This window comes from Leucoraja erinacea, chromosome 33 (assembly GCF_028641065.1).
Source record: "Leucoraja erinacea ecotype New England chromosome 33, Leri_hhj_1, whole genome shotgun sequence".
Taxonomy (NCBI): domain Eukaryota; kingdom Metazoa; phylum Chordata; class Chondrichthyes; order Rajiformes; family Rajidae; genus Leucoraja; species Leucoraja erinaceus.
In genome coordinates this window covers 12,870,120-12,895,447 of record NC_073409.1, presented here as the reverse complement: position 1 = coordinate 12,895,447, position 25,328 = coordinate 12,870,120, and the positions used below count along the sequence as shown (strand labels likewise).

The window sequence follows — 25,328 nt, the reverse complement described above, 5'->3', positions numbered from 1 at the left end:
ACCTCCCTTCACCAGGTTAACATCATATTAATCGTGCCAGCTTTCATTTACAAAAAACTGTTATTTGCTGGTTGGCAATTGAAGGTACAGGACAACATGGTACAGTGCAGGACACGAACATGCCCTTCACCCCGATGTCTGAACCAAAAATGATGCCAAGTTAGACTAATATCCTCTGCCTGAACGTGATCCATATCCCTCCATTTTCTGCATATCCACATGCCTACCCTCATCAATCACCCTTGTCACCTCCTCAAAAAACTAATTCAAGTTTGTACCTTGAATGCTGTGAACAAAGCAATGCTGACTCTCCCCTAATTATCTAATTCACTTCCAATTGTGAGTAAATCCTATCCTGAAGAATCCTATCCATGAGGGGCGGAATTCCATCTAACTAATTTGATTGAGAGTTTTTGAGAAAGTAACTAAGAAAATCAATGAATGGTGGTAAACATTGTCTACATGGCATTTGGCAAGGCATGTTAGGCAGGTCCAGAATGTTATGGTAACTGGGACCCAAGGCAAACTGGTTAATTTTCCTCATTTGCACAATCACATTCATATGGGACAGCCCATTCCCAAGTCAAATTAATTTAAATATAGAGCTGGATAGATGTTTATAGTCATCTCCCATTAAATGGACTTGATTATTGTAGAATATTTTTCTTTTATCCCTTAGAAGGTAAACAAACACGTTAAGCTTCTTCAAGCACAATCTTAAGCACGTTAAACTAGTCAAATCTTCCCATCTCCACCCCTTTCTGCCTTCCTCAGAGATCGTTCCCTCCGCAACTCCCTGGTTAACTCATCCCTTCAGACCCAAACCACCCCCCTCGTCAGTTGCCTTCCCCTGCAACCGCAGAAGATGCAACACCTGTCCCTATACCTCCTCCCTTGACTGTCCAGGGACTCGGACAATCCTCTCATGTTAGGCATCTCCACCATCCTCATCTACTGGAAATGTTGTTCAAGATGTGGACTTTTATACATCGGCGAGACCATTCGTAGACTGGGCGATCATTTCGCTGAACACCTTCGCTCAGTCCGCCTGAACCTACCTGATCTCCTAGTTGCTAAACACTAATTCTCCTTCCCATTCCCACACAGAGTTTCTGTCTTAGATCTCCTCCATTGACAGAGTGAAGCTAAACGCAAATTGGAGGAACAGCATCTCATATTTTGCCAGTTTCTCCCTTTTTCAGCTAACAATGGCCTGTTTCCTTTATCATCACAACTTTTTTGCATATCTTTCATTCATTGTTCTTTATCTCTCTACATCATCGTCTATATCTCTTGTTTCCCTTATACCTAACAAGTCTGAAGGAGAGTACCCAAACGTCACCCAATCCTTCTCTCCAGAGATGCTTCCAGTCCCACTGAGTTACTCCAGCTTTTTGTGTCAAGCTTCTTTTACATGGTTATTAAGAGTCAATATCACCATATACATCCAGTAAGTATCAGGTGGAACCTGAACTATAACATAAACCAATTTCAGTTTTTCATTTCTTGACCGTTTCTGTGCAAGAAAGAGTTATGATAGGTCAAGATTTGAACTCAGCTGTACAGCAGTAAAGCGAAATATTTAAATCTACATGTGACTGACTGGAAGTAATCTGAATCAAGAGCACAAATAGACCAATGAAGATATTTTAATTCATAAAAGCTGTGCTATTTTAGGTCCTATTATATAATACACAATGGAGAAATCAGGCAAGTCATACATTATTTAAAACAAAGGAACTGCAGATGCTGGTTTATATGAAAGATAGGCATAAAATACTGGAGTAACTCAGCAGTCAGGCAGCATCTCTGGAGAAAATGGATAGGTAACGTTTCAGGTCAGGAATTAAATTCATCCATTACTTCCGACTATAACCACTTTATTTATTCAAAGCCAGAAAATCATGCACAAAACACTAAACTGATGAGCAAAAAGGAATGGACATATCTTACTTACAGGTAAGAAAATAGTGCAGGACAGAGTTGTTGCTTATTTTGGCATCAGGAATGAACAGGCGAACAGCACAGTAGAGGAGCAAGTCAAGTCATGTGGTACAAAACCTAGAGAGAAAGAATTAGAACTAGGGTGAAGAGTTCAGAGTACACACGTTAATCATCACCAACCTTTTAGTAGGTATGTTGCAAAGCCTACCTGAAGCGTCGCTGAAAATCTGTCGCTGCGGGTATGCGCGATTTTGGCGCCGTTTAGAGGGGGCGGGTTTAAAACGCGATTTTCCCTAGGCTGTTCCAATCGAGGATGTTCAGCCTAGTTAATTATTAACGGAAAATCGCTGGAATATTCCGTCGCTTTAGCTATTATTAGTTTTAAAGGCTTTATATAATTGTTGTAGTAGTTTAAAAATTAACCTCTAAACCCGCGACCACAGGCAACCGGCAGGGTCTCATACAGCAGACACCAGAAGGTAGGCTGTTTATTTTTACATTAAAAAGGGCTTCTTAAGATCCCTTTATACAAAGTTTCAAGTTGCGAGTAGCTCATTTTGGCCCCATTATATCCCGCAGTATTTTTCTGGGCATTTGAGGGTACAAATCTAGCGCAATGTGAACGTTCTAAACCAGCGCGTTCACAGGAACCCACTAGAAAGCTGATTTAAATTTACTTTAATTTACAGCAATTGAACACTAAATTCCTTCCATTTGGCCTATAAATTAATGTAAATGAGATTTTAAAATCATGTTTTATTGTGAATTATTTGTGAATATTATTTGGACACTTAGGCTATTTAAAAATGTTAATCATTTATTAAGAAATAGATAGATATTTAGATCTAGTAATTGAAGTTTGAAATTAGCTCCAATTGGGCAACTAACTAATTATATGCTTTAATTTCAGGTCATCCAAGTAAGATTGATTTATATTTGTTTCAGAATGCTTCAATCTATGATAACTGAAAATTTCATTCAGTTCTCTTAATTTTTAAGAAAGTTATGGGCTTTTGACTGTCCACAATCACAGCTTTTTTGTTATGTCCATAGAAAATCAATAGGGAACAAGATGCTAATTTCCGAGTATGAAAATGGCCATAACTTTTTAAATACTTGAGATATGAAAGTGAATTAGGTGTCAAATTAAACGTCTTTTTATGCTTTATCTGATGGGATAAATTGCAGACTTGATTTTTGAAATTTCAAAATTTTGTAACATTGCTACTTTTAGATGATGTTTTGATACATACACTTGATCAAGCTTCCTTAATTAATTATAATTTGTTTCTCATTACATGTGTCAACAAGATCAATTGGCAGTAAACATGGTGTGCTTGATTTATGCAACATAGAATTAATGGGAACATTTTAAAGTTATAGTCTTCTACCACTTATGTGGGGAACTGAGTACAGTTCTCTCCAAATTAAAAGATAACCATTAATGAGCCAAGCAAATAAATGTAACTAATCATCGAGTAAAAGAAAAAAATAATGCATTCGGAGCATCCATTCTGGATTTCAGACCAAATTATTAATACTTTCCCCAGTGGACACAAAGTTGCAATAGCTGATGTTTAGCTCCACTCATTCAAGTATGGACTTACATTAACTAATCAGAGTTAATAAGGGTGATGTTTTCCGTGTTACAGTTGACTGGTTCACACACAATACTGAGACTAATATGAAACCCACTTGATTTTATTCCCAGAGCTGCTTAATCTCAAAATCCTTTTGTGACTTCTAATAAAAAGGCAGCCTGCACTTGTAAAATTGAGGTTGCAATGCGGTATAAAGCATCAGTGTTTGCCACTAAGCTGTGAAACCAAAAGCCATATCAGGTTCTCTGTTCATTCATGGCTAAGCAGAAATTGAAAAGTTTACTTGTAATGATTCAGATCTTTGACGAAGATTGGTGGTCTTATTACGCACCACATTCAAATGATGTAAAGTTTATAAGCTGGTTTAGTAAAATATAAAAACATTCTGCATTATTGCATGAGTGCAAGTAAATTAATAGAATACCTGCTGTTATGTAGTAACTATATCCTGTTTAAATTAACTTGGCTTTATTGGTAGAAATTACCACATTTTAAATTCTCACCTCTTAAACAGAATGTTTATTGCCCCAATATTTGCACATCCTCAATCCTTTCCACTCGTCACTTTAATTTCATGTTTCATGTATTTTGTGTTTTTATGACTGTTGGCAGATCAATTTTCCTCCTGGGATAAATAAAGTTCTATCATATCGTATTGTAAATCCACCCAAATTTCCACCTGATATATATTTTGTCACAGCCTTAGACAACTTTCAATGCTATCCACATCATCGCCACCGTTCAAGTCACCCACAAACTTACTAATCATACCTCCCATATTAACACCCAAGTTTTTAATAAATATCATAAAGAACAAAGGACTCAGCAGTATTGAGTATATTGGCAATGTATGCAGTACTGTAGGCTTCTTCACCGATTATTACACAAAAGGAAGACATTTAACCATCTGATTATGCTAGGTCCCAGAAGACCAATGTAATTTCCCCTCTTATTCTCTTGCAACCCAGCAAAACCAGGGTAATTTACAGTGACAATTAACCTACCAGCACATCTTTAGGATGTGGGGGAAAAAAAACTCAAAATCCCCCAACATCCCAAATGGACAGAGGGAGAAGATCCCTAACTGTTGAGACACTCTAAAGTTCTTTGCTATGTCATATCTTCAATTCACTAGTTGATAGTGTTGGAAATAAATGCTGCTCCAAAAATGTCATGACTACTAAAGTGACTCTGGAGAGATTGTTAAGAAATTTGTAGTCAACCGCACTAAATACACTAAGAATAATGTTGAAAATATTGTCGTTTGATGGATTTTGATCCATTTTCCTTAAGGTTCACATTTGCCATCTGAAGGGGAATGGTTACTGTAAAAGAAAATCAAGCTTGGATTTTTATTTCACTTATCAATCATGGTTTAATAACTGTGGATTCACAGCGCCATACCGTTGTGTCATCACATCTGATCTGTTTCGCCCTGATGCCTTACAGATGACTATTGTACATTATTTTTTGCTTTCAGTGATGTGACTAACTACATAATGTACACAGAAACTGAATTGCCTTAAATCGCAGAATCAGAGTCATAAAGTATGGAAACAGGCCCTTCAGCCCAATTAGCCCATGCCGACCAAGTTGCCCCCAACTACACTAGTCCCACCTGCCCACATTTGGCCCATATTCCTCAAGAACTTTCATATCCATGTACCTGACCAAATGTCTTTTGAATGTTATTATAGTACCTGCCTCAACTATCCCCTCGGGTAGCTCATTCCATATACCCATCACCCCCTTTGTGAAAAAGTTTCCCGCTCAGGTCCCGATTAAATATTTCCCCTCTCACCTCATACCCATGACCTCTGGTTCTTGATTCCCCTGCTCTGGGTAAAAGACTCTGTGCATCTACACTATCTATTCCCCTCGTGATCTTATACACTTTGATAAGATCATCCTTCATCCTCCTGCAATCCAAGCAATAAAGTCCTTGCCTGCCCAACCTCTCCTTGCAGTTCAGGCCTACAAGCCCAGACAATGTTCTCATAAATCTTCTCTGCACTCTTTCCAGCTTAACAACATCCTTCCTATAGCAGGGTAAGCCTAAACTGAACACTATAGTCCAAAAGTGGCCTCGCCAACGTCTTGTACAATTATAACATAACATCCTAACTTCTATACTCAATACCTGACTGATGAAGGCCAATGTGTCAAAAGCCTTCTTGACCACCCTATCTACCCGTGAAGCCATTTTCAAAGAAGTATGTACCTGCACTCCTAGATCCCCCTGGTCTACAACATCTTCCAGAGTCACTGTGATGGCCCTGGTCTGTTTGATTTCCAAAAAAGCACCACCTTGCATTAAAGTCCATTAACCATTCCTCAGCCCATTTGCCCAACTGATCAAGTGATACCTGCTGTAATTTATGAATGCAAACAAGAAAAGATATTATGGCAAATTAATTTGAGGAAGCAAAAGGTTAATTCATAAAGTTTGCTGTCAAATAAAGTAAATACCTAATTAAGTTACTTGACACAACTATGCAAGTTCAGGCAAGGCATTTTCATTTTCATAAACAACCATGGTATATTTATCCCAGGCATGTAGCCCTCAATATCATCATTACAGATTGAGCTTGGATGACATACTGTGAATTTTAACAGTCACTGCTCCATTTGGATACAGAAATGACTTCATGATAGGAAGCAGAGAATGGTGGTGGAGGCTTTTCCAGACTGGAGGCCTGTAGTGAGTGATGTGCCTCAGGAATTGGTCCAGGGCCCATTGCTGTTCGTCATCTATATCAGTAATTTGGATGAGAATGTACAATGCACGATTAATAAGTTTCCAGATGCTGTAAAATAGGTGGTATCGTAAAGGTGAAGATGGCTATTAAGAATAAAAGTGGGATCTTGATCAACTGAGCAAGTGGACTGAGGAATGGCTTATGCAGTTTACTTTAGATAAGTGTGAGGTGTTATATTTTGGGAAGTTAAACCAGGGCAGGACCATCACAGTGAATGGTAAATCCCCAGGTAGTGTTGTACAGGAAAGAGATCTAGGAGTACTCGTCCCCTGAAAATGGCATCGCAAGCAGAAAGGGTATGGGAGAAGGCTGGTCCTCATCAATCAGGGAACTAAGTATAGACATTGGGACATTGTTTTACAGTTGCGCAAGACATTGATGACATCACACTTGGAGTACCTTGTTCAGTTTTGGCCACCCTATTCCAAGAAAAATTCCTTTGGTGGGAAGAGTGCGGGGAAGATTTTGCCAAGACTGAAGGGCCTGAGGTATAAGTGATTAGGCAAGCTAGGACTTTATTCCATACGGTGCAAATGGCTGTGGGGTGATCTTAATGAAGGAAATAGATAGGGCGAATGCACGGAATCAAGTAATAAGGCATAGGTTTGAGGTGAGAATGATAGGAATCTGAGGAGCAATTTACTCACACAGAGGGGTGGTAGGTATATACGGAATAAGCTGCCAGATGATGTAGCTCATGCAGGTACAATAATAAGTTAAAAGACATTTGAACAGACATGCATAGGAAAGAGCTTGGGCCAAATGCAAGCAAATGGGATATCTTCATTGGCATGGATGAGTTGTGCCAAAGGGGTTACTTCCGTGTTGTATAATCCTATGGCTGTTTAAACAGCCATTCTCAAATAATATTTTAGCATAAATGGGTAACAAGAATTGTTCTTATCCATTTGAAAATTCATTTTGTATTTTTAATTACTGAGCAACATCTTCTTGCCTATTTTCATTTGATCTCGATCTAACGTATCCATCTTCCAAATAAAAGAAACTAATTTGAGGACGCTGTGCTATACTTCAAATAAACTAACAATACCATAAAGTTTTATATGATATCAGAATTCCTAGAAGTTTGCAGTCATAACAACATTTGATACAAAATAGTTTCATAAACTTAAGCACTTAGAAAATGTCTCACTATACCAAGGCCTCTTTTCTTTTCTCCCGCACCCATTGACGACATTCTGCAACACGTGGGATGGTGCCATTTAAATATTACAATAAAAGCTAGAGAAATTACAGAACTTCAATTAACATCCAAAACTGAGTTGCAAGAGCAAAATGGCAAATATTAATCCATTGAAGGCTTCTAATTAGATTTTGTGTGTGTGTGTGCGTGTGTGTGCACGTGCGCGCATGCATGCAAGCACGTGCAGTGAAGCGGTGAAATGGAGAAAACAAATCAAGCTGTAACACCAAAGTCCTCTCGACAGTGCACCTAGAAAAAAATAGCATCAGAGTCACTCAGTCTTTTCGGTCCAACTCACCTGTGCTGACCAAAATGACTATCCAACGTCCAATTTTCCTGCTTTTGGCCCAATTCCCTCTAACTTTTTTCTATCCATGTACCCTGTCCAAATTAATTTTAAATATTGTTACTGGACCCAGCTATACCACTTCCATTGAATGTCGTTCCATATGCACACAACCCTCTGAGTAAAAAAAGTTGCTACTTAGGTCCAGGTTTAAATTTTTCCCCCTCACCGTACATCTATGTCCTCTAGTTCAAGACTCCCCTACCCTGGGGAAAAGATTGTGACCATTCATCTTATTATGCCTCTCATGACTTTGTAAACCCTTTGTAAAGATTCAACCTCCTACAATCCAGGGGGAAAAAAGCCGCAGCCTCTCCAATCCCAATAACATCGTCATGAAATCTTTTAGACCCCACTTTCTTGTCGGGTCTCCGTTTCGTTGCTGCATCCTTCCAACAGAATAGCTGGGGACTCTGGTGACGACCACCTCAAACTGGCCGAGTCCAATGGACTCTGCTGGGGTAGGCTGCAACTTTGCGGAGGGCAACGGGAGCCCGCGGGTCCCTGGAGGGAGACCGCTTTTCAGGGCTCCTGCAACGGCGACTTCTCCCGCCCGAGTTGCGGGGTCGAAGAGCTCCTGGAGCGGGGCCAACATCACTGCCCCGCGCGGCTTGGACTGGCCGCGGGACTCTGCGAGCGCACGCCGGGGGCTCCAACATCAAGACCCGGTGTGCGACCTCGCACCACCCGGCGTGGCTTTAATGGCCGTGGGACAATCGCCATCGCCAGCCAGGGGCTTTGACTTTGACTCTGTCATCGGGGGGGGAGAGTGCAGTGGAGAGATGTTTTTTTTGGCCTTCCATCACAGCAATGTGATGGATGTTTATGTAAAATGTAAATTATGTTGTGTCTGTGGTCTATTTGTTTGTAATGTATGGCTGCAGAAACGGCATTTCGTTTGGACCTCAAGGGGTCCAAATGACAATTAAATTGACTCTTGACTTGACTCTTGTGAAGTTTCAACCTCCTACAATCCAGGGGGGAAAAAGCCGCAGCCTCTCCAATCCCAATAACATCGTCATGAATCATTTTAGCCCACTTTCCAGCTTATTGACATCCTTCCTATAGCTGGACAACCAAAACTGTGTCCAATACTCTAGGGGTATTTTCAGGAAACAATGTACCTGTACACCTCAGTCTCTTGCTCTGCAGTACCTGGACATTTACTGTGCAACTCCTGCCCTGATATAACTTACCTAAATACAACATCATGCACTTGTCCTCCTTAAATTCCATCTATCATTCCTTAGTTCAAACAAGTTCATATATATCCTGTTGTAATCCAATGTAACCTTCCTCGCTGTCCACTGCATCACCAATTTTGGTATCGCTTGTAAACTTACTAACTATGTTAGTAATAAGAATAAGAATAAGGAGTAAGCCATTTAGAACGGAGACGAGGAAACACCATTCTCACAGAGAGTGATGAGTCTGGGGAATTCTCTGCCTCAGACAGCGGTGGAGGCAGTTTCTCTGGATGCTTTCAAGAGAGAGCTAGATAGGGCTCTTAAAAATAGCGGAGTCAGGGGTATGGGGAGAAGGCAGGAACGGGGTACTGATTGGGGATGATCAGCCATGATCACATTGAATGGCGGCGCTGGCTCGAAGGGCCGAATGGCCTACTCCTGCATCTATTGTCTATGTTAACAATATTATTGTTCAAATCAATATAGATGATAAACAACAGGGTCCAAGCACATGCTGAAAGCAACATCATTAACTTGTGACAGGCTTCCAATCTGAATAACAATACTCCATTACCACCCTGTGTCTCCTTTCACTAAGCCAATTCTGTATTCAATTAGCTATTTAAACCTGGATCACGTGATGTAAACTTCCAGACTAACCGTCCAGTCGGACCTTGTCAAAAGCCTTGCTAAGTCCATGTAGATAATGCTTACCATCCTGCCCTCGTCAATCATCCAGTCATCATTTCAAAAATCTCAAAGCAAATTTGTGAGACACAATTTCCCTTGCACAAATCTGCCATGCTGACTATCCCTAATCAGTCCTTGCCCTTCTGCTTGATCCTGTCCCTCAGAATCCCCTCCAGTAACTTTCCCACCAGTGTTAAGCTCACTGCCCTGTAGTTCACTTTTTAACCAAAACCCTAGAGTAAATGAAATAAGAGTAAACATTCTTGAAGGACAAAGAAAAGGCTCTTGTAAGCTGCATATTTAGTGTAGATATTAAAAGCTTTAGTCTTCAAGTGGGGCAAGATAAGAAATAAAATAAACCACAAACTCCCCATGCCCTGTAATCTCCACTAGCCCTATAATCTCATACAGCACAGAATCAGGCCCTTTGGCCAAACTCAATCATGCCAACCAAAATGTCCCATGCCAGCATTTGACCCATATCCCTCTATATCTTCCTTATCCATGTACCTATACAAGTATTTTTTAAATGCTATTATAGAACCTGCTTCAACTACCTCTCCTGGCAGCTTGTTCCATGCACCCACCACTCTCTGACTGAAAAAGATTACCCCTCAGGTTTCTATTAAATCTTTCTCCTCTCACCTTAGACCTATGTCCTGATTCTTGATATCTGGTTCCTGATTCCCCTATTCTGAGTAAAAGACTGTGCTTTCATCCTATCTATTCCCCTCATCTTATTCACTATAAGGTTCGCCTTTTGAGAATTTGCTTCGTCAATTCCGTGTTTTAATAATTCTAACTATAATCATTCCATTGCCAAGATTCAAGCTGTAGATTTCCAACCCTACCCCCTATGCCTGATCTCTTTTGATTCCTTTTCAACAGCCAACCTCTTGGCCATTGCTGCCATGAATTGGTGTCAAATATTGTTTTATAATACTTCTGCAAACTGCCATATTAAAGGTTTAATGTAGTGGACCATAACAGGGGGAATAGTGTCCATTATTGCCGATTGTCCATTATAACGGAGTAAGATATTATGATCGTATGCAGTTGTACAAAGCACTGCAGACAATGGTAAATACACAAAGGACACAAAGTGCTGGAATAACTCAGAGGGTCATGCAGCATCGCTGGAGGTCAAGGTCAGGTGACATTGGGAGCCTTCTTCAAACTGATTCCTTCTGCTGAGTTATTCCAGCACTTTGTATTGTTTCACCTTAAAACTAGGTGGCGATTCTGCTGGTCTGCACCAGCGAGCCGTTCTTGATGAGCTACAGCAAAGTTGGTGAGTGGGCTGCTGTTGCGGCACACGTTGTAGCCCCTGGCCGACATTGCTTTCTTCAGGCGGCTGCCAACAACAGGATGCATTTATTCACCAAGGGGTTTCCTGTCCTCTCACCTGCTGCCACTTCCAAGGTGGAGTTTTCGGCAACTCTGGGGGAGAAGGAGGTGGCAATGGTGGATGGAGGGAGGGAGAAAGAGGGGAAAAGGGGCCAGGTGGACAGAGCGACGGGAGGAGGAGGCAGCTGTAGAGCAGGAAGCGGACAAAGCGACGAGCTGATAGGTAGAAGCAGCAGCTGGCGAGAGGGGAGGGAGCCCTATGGTGGCTGAGTGTGTCCTGTCGGTGATTCCGACCCAAAGAAACAATGTCCCCATAGGGCTATAACATGAGCTGCAACCACGGCAGCGTCAACTGGAGAGTGCAGTGGGTGATGAAGGGCTCACTGGTACACTGCTCGAGTCAGTGGTGCCGCCAGAAGACAGGGCTGGAGAGGTGGTGTGAGCCGGGGGTCACATTGGCATGTCCGTCCACTATATCTGAAATCCGTTATAAAGGGGTCTGTTAAAATGAAGGTTTACAGTATAGATACAACATTGTTTAATTGTGAAGAAACCAAGGAGTTTCATGTCCAATTGTACTTGAATTTTAATAGGTGGTGAACTTTATCAACAACTTGCATTCTTTTAAGTCCACAAAATAAACAGAAATTTTCTCGGTGCACGCTTTTTTTGGAATCCTCTAATTTAGATCCAAAATAAAAATGTTGAGGTGCTGTACACAATTACTTTTAATATTAAAGGAAAAGCTACAAACAACTGAAGCCACAAGAACACGAAAGTATGAGGATACCACAAATAATTTAGCACTGTCCAAGTTTGCTGGACTTGGTAATTCCTTCCAATTTCATTATACATGATTTCGTTGTAAATGCATTTCGTTGTAAATGCATTTCGTTGTCTCTGTACTGTACACTGACAATGACAATTAAAATTGAATCTGAATCTGAATCTGAATTATACATGGGCGGAACAAAGATAGAATGCAGTTGGGGACAGTAAGACTAGTGGAACAGGGAAGGGCGAGGGGATGGAGAGAGAAAGCAAGGGCTATCTGCAGTTAGAGAAGAAAATGAACAGGGAAAGTCCATGTTCATTTGGTTGGTATGTATAAGGGACGCATTTTTATGAATACATTCTATCTATATCACTGACTACATTCTATCCTTGTCCTGCCCACTCCCCTGACATCAGTCTGAAGAAGGGTCTCAACCCGAAATGTCACCCATTCCTTCTCTCCAGAAAATGTCCACGAGTAAAAAAATACCCGTGATGAAAAAAATTGTTACTTTTTACTTGTAGGAGCTCGTGAACATACCCGTGGAAGGTCTTAGGAGTTTGTAGAATACCACGAGTTTGATTTTTTTTAAACTCGGGAGAGCTCTTGGGTAAACTCGCATCATGGGACAGGGGGTTTACTTTGCCCTCAGTTACCTGCCCAGTTAATTGTTTTCTGACTGATCAAGTGACCCAGACCTTCAGTAAGAGCTGGTTTATATAGTTTTTTTACAGTTGCTGCAAGTATCTATTTGGTTTTCTTTCAATGTTAGAAAATACATGGATATCTATTGAATGCCTTTATGAGGAGAGAGGGGAGGGTGGAGGGAGGAAACTTAAAAGAAAGCTTAAAATAAAATTCCCCCTTCATGGCAAAGGAAAGGCAAAGATAGTTCCATGTTTTTTACTGTTCAATTTAATTCTAATTTATGCAACAGCTGCTGATGATCAAACCCAACTTGAATTCAGTTTTTCGCCTGTGCGCGCAGTTAATCTTGTACAATCGCGCCAATCATATTACATAAGCAGTACAAGAGCAGAAATGCAATAAAGTAAATAATATGAAGGAATATTAGAAACATAGAAAATAGGTGCAGGAGGAGGCCATTCGGCCCTTCGAGCCAGCACCGCCATTCATTGTGATCATGGCTGATCGTCCCCTATCAATAACCCGCGCCTGCCTTCTCCCCATAACCCTTGACTCCACTAGCCCCTAGAGCTCTATCTAACTCTAGCTATTATATAATATAAAGCCACACATTTCTTTGTAAAGCTGGGTTAGGATAGGAGAAATCGACAGGCTATTCCAACCAACTATAAAAGCCAAGGAGACTTTACGTTCTTCCTTTCACCATTTTGATGGAAAAGTTTACCATAAGCCTTTCTGAGATAAATTACTGCAGCCAATTCAACTGAAAATTGACAACTATGACAACTAAGAAATAGATACTATCACAAAGTGCACATTGTAATGAACTGCTAACCATAAAGCAGACCAAAATAGAAACAAGTTGCAAGCTCTTTGCTTTCATTGACGTTTTCACCAATCTGGTCACTGACATAATTATTGGCAGTAACTGACAGATTAAATATTGACATCAAGATTTAAGAGAATTATAAACAGGAAAACTGAATCTTCATGATACAAACCAAGAACAGAAAATGATGACAATATGCAGGAAGTCCTCCAGTAAATTAAAAGTAACGACAGGTTAGCATTTTGGATAAACAGGCTCCACCCAACGTTGCCTCATTTTTTAGATGATGTTTTTTATTTTGTGTATCAAGTATCATAGGGTAGTCACTATGGTTGGGAAATAGATTATATGTACGTCGGTATAATTATATATTGTTAAATTCATCAACTGTAAACAGACTTTTTTTTTTTAATTGCACTTGGGCTAGGTTTACACAAGTTAATTTCTGTTGTTATTTTCTTGAGTTAGAATAATACCCGCTAATAATAAAACCCCATACAAGGTAACAGAAAAAATCAGTACCAGCCGTAGATACTTATATTAATGCCAGTTAAAGACCCAACTACGTACACAATCTATATAAACAATCAAATAGCTGATGCGAATGTCAATACAAGAAAAATATTGAATGGTTTAGTTGGAACGTTTGACAAACAATAAGATGATGTGGAAAAATTAGATGTATATGACATACATTTATTTAATGTCATACTACCACTAAATCATTGCAAATTCCAGCTTCCTTCATGCGCATTGCCTCCACAATGAGACTGCACAAGATCCACTGCAGCAAATCATGGCTCATTCAATCAGACTTCCCAAAACCTGTAGATTACTTGACGAGGGCAAGTCACATGGTAAATTCAACACCTGCCAGTTTGTCTCCTGGTGATGCATTCTCACTGCACCTTCACCAAATTATTCAATAACCAGAAACTCCTACAAAATAGACAATTGCAAAGTGATGCATTTTGGGATGTTAAATCAGCGCATGACATACAGGGCTCTGGAGAATGTTGTCGAACAGAGAGATCCTGGGGAACAAGCATATTGTTCCCTGACACACAGTGGCTAAGATGGCGTTTGGCATACTTGCCTTCATTTGTCAGGCTATTGAGTCCAAGAGCAGAGACGTGATGTTACAGCTGTGCAAGACATTGATTCGACCACACTCATGAGTATTGTGTGCATTTCTGGTTACCCAGATATAGATATGACGCTATTGGGCTGCAAAGGATACAGAAAAGATTCACAACAATTATACTGGGAGTGGACAGCTTCAGCTATGAGAGGCAGGATAAGCTGGAGCTGTATAGAGGCTGAGGTGACCTTATGGGGGTATATAAAACTGTGAGGGGTCTATAACGAGTGAATGGTCAATGTCCTGTCCCAGGTTTGTGGAGTTTAAAACTGGGGGGCTCAGGTTTAAGGTGAGAGAGGAAATGTTTAAATGGGACTTGGTGGGCAGGTTTTTCCATGCAGACTGGTGGATATATGTAGTTACCAGAGGAAGAAGGGGGTTCCATTACAGTTTAAAATACATCTAGTCAGGCTTGAAATGTTTAGATGGATATCAGCCAAATGGTACTAGCTCAGGATGGCATGGACATGTTTGGCAGAAGGGCCAGTTTCCATGTTGTATGATTCTGTGGCTCTAATAGCAGATGGAATGATTTCACTGTACAATGCAGCAGCTCACATGAACAACTCACAATCAGCTACAGCTTACTATATGTCTTCCCTCTACATTCTCAGTCCTGATGCAGATCAGAACCCAAAACATTGACCTGTTCTACACCTCCACAGATGCTGCTTGACCCAGAGTTCTTCCAGCAGTTTGTTTTTATGCAAAGGCTAGCAAAAGGTTTCACCCTTTTTCAAAAAAGTAGCAATAAGCCTGGAAACTACAGACCAGTGAGTCTTACATCAGTGGTAGGGAAGTTGTTGGAGAAGATTGTGAGGGATACTTCAAGAATGTCTGCTCCTGTGGTAGTAACCATTATAGGTACCAGTTGAACAAACTACTCAACAGTGTAGAAAGTTGAATTCACGTAGAAACACTGCAAGCTGAGCTGTGTCTTTAGTATCTGTACTCTCATCGAGCGCTATTGAAAAGAACTGGAAATTTTTGCAATAGTCCTTTAAACAGTTTTTCACATCCGCTGACATTTGTTCTATTCGTCGTGCAACTGTTCTTGCAGGAAGACTGACATTTGAAAATTAAATCTTTTTCTCGGGACACAGAATGTCCACAACTGCCATCAAACATTCTTTCACAAAATCTCTTGTCAGTGAAGGGATTCATTTTTTCTGCTATCAACTTAGAAACCGCGTAGCTAGCACGCGTGTTCCTTTATAATTATACACTTTTATTTCTTGAACATCAGACTTTGATTTGCCAGACCCCATTTAAGGTTATGAACTTCATGCTTCTTTGCTTGCCCACTAATTTCACTGAATTTCAAGTGTTTTGTTTCATAGTGCCACCTGATGTTGAACTTCTTGTTCACACTAACACGTGTGGCAGTTAAGGCATGTGGGCGTGTCAACGTGCTGTATAAAGAAGCACTTTTCTGTACAAGTGTCTTGGAAGACTCGGCACTCAGCATCCACCTTCCTGCGTTTTGTAGCCATTGGGGTCGCCATAACATTTCTGGACTCGATTTATCGCCTTTTCATGCCCTTCCTAGCCCTTCGTTCACTGCCCCATATCTTGACTGTAAACCGCACTGTGATTAGCCGTTGAGCGGAAGGGAGGGAGGGTTTTGAGAAAGAGTCGCTTTCCACCACAGTTAATCAAAGTTTTGCCGCGCCTGTTCTAGGATTCTAGATGACGGAAGTCCTCAGAAAAAATAAATAAACGCCTGCGGGCCGGATAATTTCGGGTTACGGGCCAAATCCAGCCCGTGGACTGTAGGTTGCCGACCCCTGCTCCAGAGAAATCAATTCCAATTTGTCTGACCTCTCCAAAGAAACCAATTCAAGCCTGCCCACCTGTTGCAAACTGGATTCCACACTGGCTGGATGATAGGAGGAACAGTGGTGGACGGGTTGTCTTTCTGACGGTGGTGTACCACGGGATCAATGCTGGGACCTTTCTGCTTGTAATATATATATATATATAAGTGCCTTGGATAAGAATGATTGGTAAGCTTGCAGCCAATTGGTGAAGTTGTAAGTCGGGAAGATTGTCTCAGGATATGGCAAATATAGATCAGGTCGAAAGTTGGGTGGAGTGGTGGCAGATAGAATTTAACCGAGAAAACTATGAGGTGATGCCTTTGACGGGTCAAATTCTTGTGAGACATTTAGAGTAAATGGCAGGGTCCACTGGAACATTGGCATAAAATCCTTAGGGTACATCCACAGCTCCCTGACAGCGATGTAGAAAGTCGTTATTGTCAAAATGTAACTCAGTGAATATTAGTGACTTCAGGAGAGAATAATTTTACCCAGGTGTGTTGCTCAGATTCTCTGAACACAACACAAGGAACACAAGCAACTAAAAGATTGGCAATGCATACTATAGAAAATTAGCTCTCTCTAGAATAGAGAAAAAGATTGCAAAGAAAGTTACATTGAATATTGTAACAAAATGAGTGTGTGCAAATGAAATGACAGACACACCCGTATTCAATCAAAGCAGCAACAATGTATGGTTAATATTATTAAAAAGTTAATATCAAAGGAGAACAAAAAATAAAAATATTAACTTTCTGGAAGATGGGTGATGGGAGAGAAAGCAGGTCACTAGAAAAATAATGAATTTTACTCTTTGGGCTTTAGTAATTTCAGTACTCTTTTATATATGCTTTGAGGAGCTGCATAGGTATCTGTAATATTTCTAAACTTTTGTAAGCCAACACAAACTGTGATCAGAAATACAACTGTAGAGAGGCAATATTATTAACCACTTGTGTCAAAAGTAAGTAATACGAAGTTCCCTGAAGGGCTGCAGCGGTAGAATTGCTGCCCAGCGCCAGAGACCCGGGTTCGATCCCGACTATCTGTACAGTTTGTACGTTCTCCCCGTGACCCTGTGGGTTTTCTCCAAGATATTCAGTTTCCTCCCACACTCCAAAGACATACAGGTCTGTATGTTAATTGGCTTGATATAAGAGTAAATTGTCCCCCGTAGTGTTAACGTGCGGGGATTGTTAGTCGGTGCAGGCTTAAAACTGAATAGACAACAGGTGCAGGAGTAGGCCATTTGGCCCTTCGAGCCATTCAATGTGATCATGGCTGATCATCCCCAATCAGTACCCCGTTCCTGCCTTCTCCCCATATCTCCTGACTGCGCTATTTTTAAGAGCCCTATCTAGCTCTCTCTTGAAAGCATCCAGAGAACCGCCCTCTGCGGCAGAGAATTCCACAGACTCACCACTCTCTGTGAGAAAAAGTGTTTCCTCGTCTCCGTTCTAAATGGCTCATTCCTTATTCTTAAACTGTGGCCCCCGGTTCTTGACTCCCCCAACATCGGGAACATGTTTCCTGCCTCTAAGTATGTCCAAGCCTTTAACAATCTTATAATGAACTATATATGTTTCATGTAGCTTGTCCTACTTTTAGCAGTACCCATATCAATGTAGAATAGAATAGTTTCTTTATTGTCATTGTAACATGGACCATGTACAACGAAATTTAAAATGTCAGCCAGTCAGTGCAGCATTCAAACTTTTCTAAAAGCTAACGATACATACACGGTAAAATAATAAAGATAAACAACTAAATAAATATCACGAACACAGCACGCATGCACACCCAACCCTCCATCCTTCTGTCGATTTCACAGTTACCACAGTCCCTTAGTCTGTATCGCCCCTGTGTTCCTTGGCGGCTACATTTAGTGCCTTTATAGCAGTGGGGTAAAAACTGTTTTTGAGTCTGTTTGTCCTTGTCCTTGTAGATCTGTACCGTCTGCCTGACGGCAACAGTTCAAACAGGGAGTGTCCGGGGTGGGAAATGTCCTTTATGATATTCTGGGTTTTTTTGGTGCAGCGGGAACTGTGTAAGTCCTCCAAGGTAAGGAGAGGGCAGCCGACAATCCTCTGGGCGTTGTCAATGGCCCTCTGGAGTGCTTTCCTCTGAGCCGCTGTGCAGCTGGTGTACCACACGCATACACAGTATGTTAGTATGCTCTCAATGGAGCACCGATAAAAGGACAGCAGCAGTCTCTGAGTGATGTTGTTCTTCTTGAGCACCCTGAGAATGTCAGGTTCAACATTTAAAACATCTTAAACAAATGTTATTGCTGCAACACAGATTCTCTATCAAGAAGCTGGAGAATGAAAATCAGAAGATGTAAAACAGAGGTCAGCAACCTTGTTCTGCATAGGGGCCAGAACCCATGTCAGAGAGCGGATGGCGGGACACAACTATCGCCATAGTGTAACACTTGGTGTTGTTTTTCACATTAGTTTTCACGTCTTTTTCAATTAGTTTTCTGCAGGTCCCAGGTCCCTTGCATGCCCCTGGGATTGGCTGCAGTTCCTAAGACGGCTCACATGCCCTGGGACTGGCTGTAGCGCCCAGGTTGGCTTGCCAACATCGTCTTGTTGGAACTGACAGTGCCGTGGGAGGACCGTCTGGAGGAGGCCCACGAGAGGAAGATGGCCAAGTATGAAGAGCTGGTCATAGACTGCCGTAAGCAGGGCTGGAAGGCAAGATGTATGCCCATCGAGGTTGGCTACAGAGGTTTTGCAGGGCAATCGCTCTACAAAGCCTTGAGTGCACTGGGCATCAACGGAGTGGCGAGGAGAAGGGCCGTTAAGAACACCACAGAGGCAGCGGAGAAGGCCTCGAGATGGCTCTGGATCAGGAAAGAAGGCTCATGGGGAGGAGCGAATGCCACCTGAACACAAGTCGTGGTCTGATCAACCACGGCTAGGTCGCCTGGGTGAGGGTGTCTGATGTTGAAAGACCTGAAACACCCAATGACCCCAGGTTACATCACTGATGATGTGTTCAGGAGCATCTATAGATGTATTTGTATCATTGTTGTGCTGCAGCAAGCAAGAATTTCATTGTCCTATCTGGGACACATGACAATAAAACTCTCTTGACTCTTGACTTGGACTTAAGCAAAAAAGGGTTCTTAGGGGAAAAAAGAGCCTACCTTAGTCGCGTCTGGTTGGGTAACTATGGAAGAGTGAAGACTATTCCATGCTTTAATTGTGCGGGGGATCTCCATGGAGCAGCCAGCATCTCTGGATAGAAGAAATTTGGGTGACGTTTCCGGTAGAGACCCTTCATTCGACTCCCCCTGGTTTTAGTGTATTTGGTTTAATTTAAAGATACAGCGTGGAAACGGGCCCTTCGGCCCATCGAGTCCACCCGTACGCTAGTTCTATCCCACACATTAGCGACGTAAGTCAAGAGTGTTTTATTCTCTCACATCCCAGTTAGAACAATGGAATCCTTACTTGCAGCAGCACAACAGAATATGAAAAGATAGTACTCTGTAAACAATGTTATAAACGAGAAAACAAAATAGTGTATATTTATATATGAATATATAACTATATATATATGTGTGTGTGTGTGTGTGTGTGTGTATAATATATATATATCTACACACACAATTTCCCACCTGGGATTAATAAAGTTCTATCGTATAGTATCGTGCATGTAGGAAGGAACTGCAGATGCTGGTTTAAACAATGCATTTCGTCGTCTCTGTACTGTACACTGACAATGACAATGACAATTAAAATTGAATCTGAATCTGAATCTGAATCTGAAACCGAAGAACAAAAAGCTGGAGTAACTCAACAGGTCAGACAGAATCTCTGGACAAAAGGAAAATATTATGTTTTGGGTTGGGTCTGAAAAAGGTTCCTGCACACCTTTGGAATGTGGAAGGAAACAAGAGCACCCGGAGAAAACCCATGTGATCAAAGGGAAAAGGAGCAAACTCCATATAGACAGCACCCATATTCAGGATCAATTCCGGGTCTCTGGCACTTTTAGGCAGCAACTTTATGGCCAATGTACTGCCCCGTAGTCTTGAACTGAATTAAAACATACAGTAACTGTAATGGGGGACATAGCGTGACTGATTAAGCATGAAAATGGATGGTTTATTATTTTAGTAACCAAAGTTATCAACGTATGATTTTTTGTGTGTTGGAAAACAAAATATAGTGGCACAACTGGTAGACTTGCTGCCTCACACGCCAGAGATCTGTGTTCGATCCTGTCCTCGGGCACTGTCCGTGTTGAATTTTCACATTCTCCCTGCAAGCGTGTGGGTTTCCTCTCACATCCCAAAGACGCATTGGCTTTGTAGGTTAGTTTGTCTGTAAGATTGCCTCTAATGTGAAGGGAGTGGGTGAGGAAAGTGGGATAACAGAACTTGTGTGAATGGGTGATAGACAAAAAAAGCTGGAGAAAATCAGCGGGTGATGCAGCATCTATGGAGCGAAGGAATAGGCAACATTGCAGGTCGAGGCCCTTCTTCAGACTGATGTCAGAGGGGAGGGCGAAAAAAAGAAAGGAAGAGGAGGAGACAGTAGTCTGTGGGAAAACTGGGGATAGGAGGGGAAGGAGGGAGAAAGCATGGACTACCTGAAATTGGAGAAGCCAATGTTCATACCGCTGGGGTGTAAACTACCCAAGCGAAACATGAGGTGCTGTTCCTCCAATTTGTGGTGGGCCTCACTCTGGCCATGGAGGAGGCCCAGGACCAAAAGGTCAGATTCGGAATGGGAGGGGGAGTTGAAGTGCTGAGCCACCGTGAGATCAGGTTGGTTATTGCGAATGGAGTTGAGGTGTTGTGCGAAGCGATCGGCAAGACTGCGCTTGGTCTCAACTGAGTTTGGTCATACGCTGAATAATCCAACCACTTTTTTGTTTGGAAGTGGAAAGAAATAATAGAAATTGCATTCATTGCAACGTGTAAAAAGAGTTGAAATACTGTATTGTAATTTTGCTGCATGTCATTGTGGTACATATCATGTCTTGATTGGTGAATATGTTTAGTTTGTGACTTTATTTGAAGCAGAAATAATATGTGAATGCTTCATTGAGCATAATTCTGACTGGCAACTACGCACTTCGTCCGAGCACATTATCACAATCCTCATGCAAGCCATCTTAAATGACCACCTAAACTGTCATTTAGCAATCTAAAAAGCTGCCTAGGTTGCCCGGCTGGCATCAGAGAAAAAAAGTTGTGAGCCCTGAAATGGTGCATAACCTGACATATTATCTGTATTCAATCACACAATTCTGATCTCAACTATTTAATTGTGGGTGGAAGAAAGAATCATTTTACAAATTGTACACCCAACAGCAATAACAGAGCATTGAAATCACAGGACCACCCTCTTCCATGTGGAATGATGTGTAACATGGAGATTCAGCCATTTTATAATGTAAATAAAACAAAATTGCTCATTTTTGGGGAGGGGGATGGGGGAATAGAAAAAATGTGGAACAAACTGGTCACTGGAAAGAGTTAACAAAAACTGCCTTAAAATCGAAACTGAGAGGAAAAAATAGGCTACAATGAGAGAGATGAATATTATTTCTGACAGCTGTAAATAATCTGAACAGACAATGTTGTTTTCTGTGGCACAAATCCAGTGTGGGATTTTTTTTCTTTTCAGGCTACAGGGACTGACACTCTATGGTTGGCATCCAGCACTATACCAAGTGTGAAAACACTTTATCCATATATCATTTACTTACATTTATATTCTGAAATGGAGATGAAATCACACCATGGAACCTCAATTCTAATCTATAATGAAAATGAACCAAACATTCCTGTTAGTTCAGCCAAGCATGTTTTTCCAAAGTTATTCAATAATTCCAAACAAACAAATATTCCGAGGGACAAAAACACGAAGAGGCAATGTAAAGGGAAGTGGGATAAATTGTAATCTCTTCCAAAGAACCATGAGCAGATTTGCTTGGTGCTTCGTAATTCTATAATATTTGTTTTAATTTGTTAATTCATAAACTTGTCACCTCAGATATTTGAGGTGACAATTTTGTGAATTGTCATAAATCTGGCATTTGAAAGCAAATCATCTAACCAGCAAAATATACTCAATTTATCTAAACAAATTCTGATAGAAAACACATATGTTTTGGACTTGAATTTTTTTAATATTGTAACATGGATTGATATAAAGTTACTGTTCTTGCATTCCAGGTTTCATTCCAGGTTCCATGCATCTGGATCTGTGCCAACTACTATAAAATTGCTGTGCCTCATTATATGGAAATTGTTAAGATACCAGAGATGAATTCAAATCCCACCATGCACTTTGTGAAATTAAATTCAATAAATCTGGCACGTTGTGGGTTGAAAGAAATACTAATGAAAATTGTCAATCATAAAAAAATTGAAACACAATAGATGGGTCTTGGTAATCCTTTTGCAGTGAATACGTATGTCATCAAAGCTTCCTCAGAATTATAAATGGAAAATAAAGGTGTTGAGCCAAGGTTTCCTCGGTAGATAATCGTGTGAGTTAAGCAGTTACCTCACTTGGCCTTTAGTGTGCCGTGGCATGTCACATATGTTGCTTCCACTGTTTTGAATTTCTCCTGGGGGAAAGCCTAAAATCAGCTGTTATTACAGGCCAGGTGATTTTAAAATTGGTAACTCCACTGAGACAAGCATGAAGCTGCCGCAAACTACTCAGCCTCCCTCCTCAAACATGCTTCTGTGGCAATCAGTAAGCAAAACAGATGTGGAATGTCACAGGAGCTGACCGTGTGGCACTATGCGTAATTTGGCCAGGCATGAGCACAAGACATGTAAACAGCCTATGCACCTGAATTTCAGTCATTGACATTTGTCACTAAATGCCCATAAGCACCATTGACCCATCAGCTCCATTAATTACCTTCCAGGTTTTACATTTAAATCCATGCACACAAAATATTTCCAACAGCTTATAAAAATTATGCAGTCCATGCCACTGAGGGTTATTATTCAACAGCTTCTGGAGGATTTGTGGGGAAAGGGTAGAGGGCAATGGAGTACAGAGGTTGCATGTTGGCGCAGCTGTAGTGTCGTTGCCTTTCCGTGCCAGAGACCCGGGTTCGACCCCGAGTATGGGTGCTGGCTGTACAGAATTGTACTTTCTCCCTATGACCGCATGGATATTCTTAGGGTGCTCGTTTCTTCCCACACTCCAACAACATACATTTTGTTAGTTTCATGCCAGCTGTATGTCTAAAGTAAAAGAGTAGCGGGGGACATGACAGAGGACAATCGAAAACCTGAAAATAGGGAAAAGTGGCACCCAAGGGCTTCAGCGGGGGGCAGGGTACGGGGGGGAAGGGGTTACGGTGATGGGGACGAAGAGAGAGGAAGGGTTGGTTTCTGGGGGAAGGGAGGGGTTTGGTGGGGTGCGGAAGGGTTCAAGGAGGATTCTTTATGGGGAGGAGACCTGGAAAAATTATGTTGCCTAGGATAGATGGATGGCTGAGAGGGATAATAGTTTGTGGCTGACAGTGGACAATGCTGGGGAGCCGGGACCACCATATGGGGTGGGGAAGGGAGGTGGTAGTTGGGTTGGCAGATTTGGTTGTGGAGGATTAAGATAGGAATGGAGGGGTATAACACTGAGGATTAAACAGGAGTGCTTCAAAGCGTAAGGGAGCGTGTGGCAGGAATGTGGCACGAAGGGTTCAGGAGATAAGAGGATTTAGAGCAGTGTGGTCCATGTGGGAAGGAAGCAAGAGATCTGGGTGCAAATGGTGTGTGGTGCTGGTTGGTCGGGCTTAGCCAGGTAGCAAAGCAACATCCTGGTGCCAAGGGACCTAGGCACCAGGGGATTATGGAGGGAGTGTGATGAATGGAAAAATTAGGCCATGTGGCTGTGGGGAATGTAGGAGTATGGCTAATGTGGGGGGATACAGAGGGATGTAGTAAGTAGAAGTACAAGGCCAGTGTGTGGGAGGGCACAGGTGTGTGCCTTGTGATGGGAGAGGTGACCAATGTAGCGATTACAGAAGGGTATAGTCAATGGGGGTTATAGAACATGTGGCCTGTGGGGGGCATTTGTCAGTGTATGGAGTATAGAAGAGTGTGATCTATGGTGGTTGGGGTGGCATGGTCAGTCAGGGGAGATTACAGCGTGGGGAGGGGGGGCGGGGCAAGTGATGAGGGCTATGTGGTCAATGCCAATGGAGGAGGCTGAGGGTACAGAGGGGCAAACCCATCTCGGATGAATGGTTGGGAGGGGAAGGGCCATTGACTGGGATCAGTGCGGATGGGGCCAGTGGGAGTGGGGGCATTGGAGAGGGCAGAGCTCCCCTATTAACTGAGGGTGCCGGCAGTGGAGGGGGCGGGGTGCCCCTATAACTGGGGGCGCCGGGATGAGGGCAGGAGGTGTTGGGGGCGGCGACATGGTACTACTTGGTGGCCTCTGGCGCTGATGACCTTTCCTCCCCCCGGGGACGACCATTCCGCGCCACCGTCGTCTCGGGCCCTTTGCTGACTCCGGTGGGGAACCCGTGGCCTAGCCGAAATCCAGGGCCCGGCACCCCGAGGCCCGCGTCTCCCCGACGGACATTCCCGATCTGTCTGTAGGCCTCAATTGCATCCTCGACCTGGAGTGGCAGCGGGGGCCGGGCTGAGGCGCTGCGTTCAGTGTGGGGAGGCGGGCCCGGGCACCCCCTTTGTCAGTTGGCGGCCAGGGGGAGCCTGTATGCGGGGGAAACAGAGCCAGGCTTTTCCTCTCCCGCTGCCTCGCAAACTTACCAGGAGGCGAGTGGCCGCCGGGCCTGGGGGCCGCTCGGTGTCGCTACGCCGCCGCTCGCTGTTTACACTCGCCAACATTCGGGCGCCATTTCCCGCCGCCGCCGCGCCGCGCACACAGGGAGAGACGGACGGACGGCTCCCGGCCGGGAACCCGGATGCAGCGCGTGCCCGCGCACGTTCCCACGCGTGCCCGCGCACGTCCCCACGCGTGCCCGCGCGCGCACGTTTGCCCGAGGGGGCTGCGGGTCCACCCCCCCCCCCCCGCGTACGGGC

The 25,328-nt window shown here is 42.6% G+C and overlaps 1 protein-coding gene across 1 annotated transcript in view; it reads right to left on the bottom strand.

The window, feature by feature from the left end:
* Positions 1–25,225, bottom strand: part of LOC129712501 (CTD small phosphatase-like protein 2) — a 54,462-nt gene extending 29,237 nt beyond the window's left edge. The window contains exons 1-3 of the mRNA XM_055660966.1: positions 25,056–25,225; positions 22,022–22,073; positions 1,958–2,061 (exon numbers count right to left, since the gene is read on the bottom strand). The gene's annotated coding sequence lies outside the window, so the exon portion shown is untranslated. The remainder of the gene's footprint in view (positions 1–1,957; positions 2,062–22,021; positions 22,074–25,055) is intronic.
* Between the last annotated feature and the right edge of the window lie 103 nt (positions 25,226–25,328).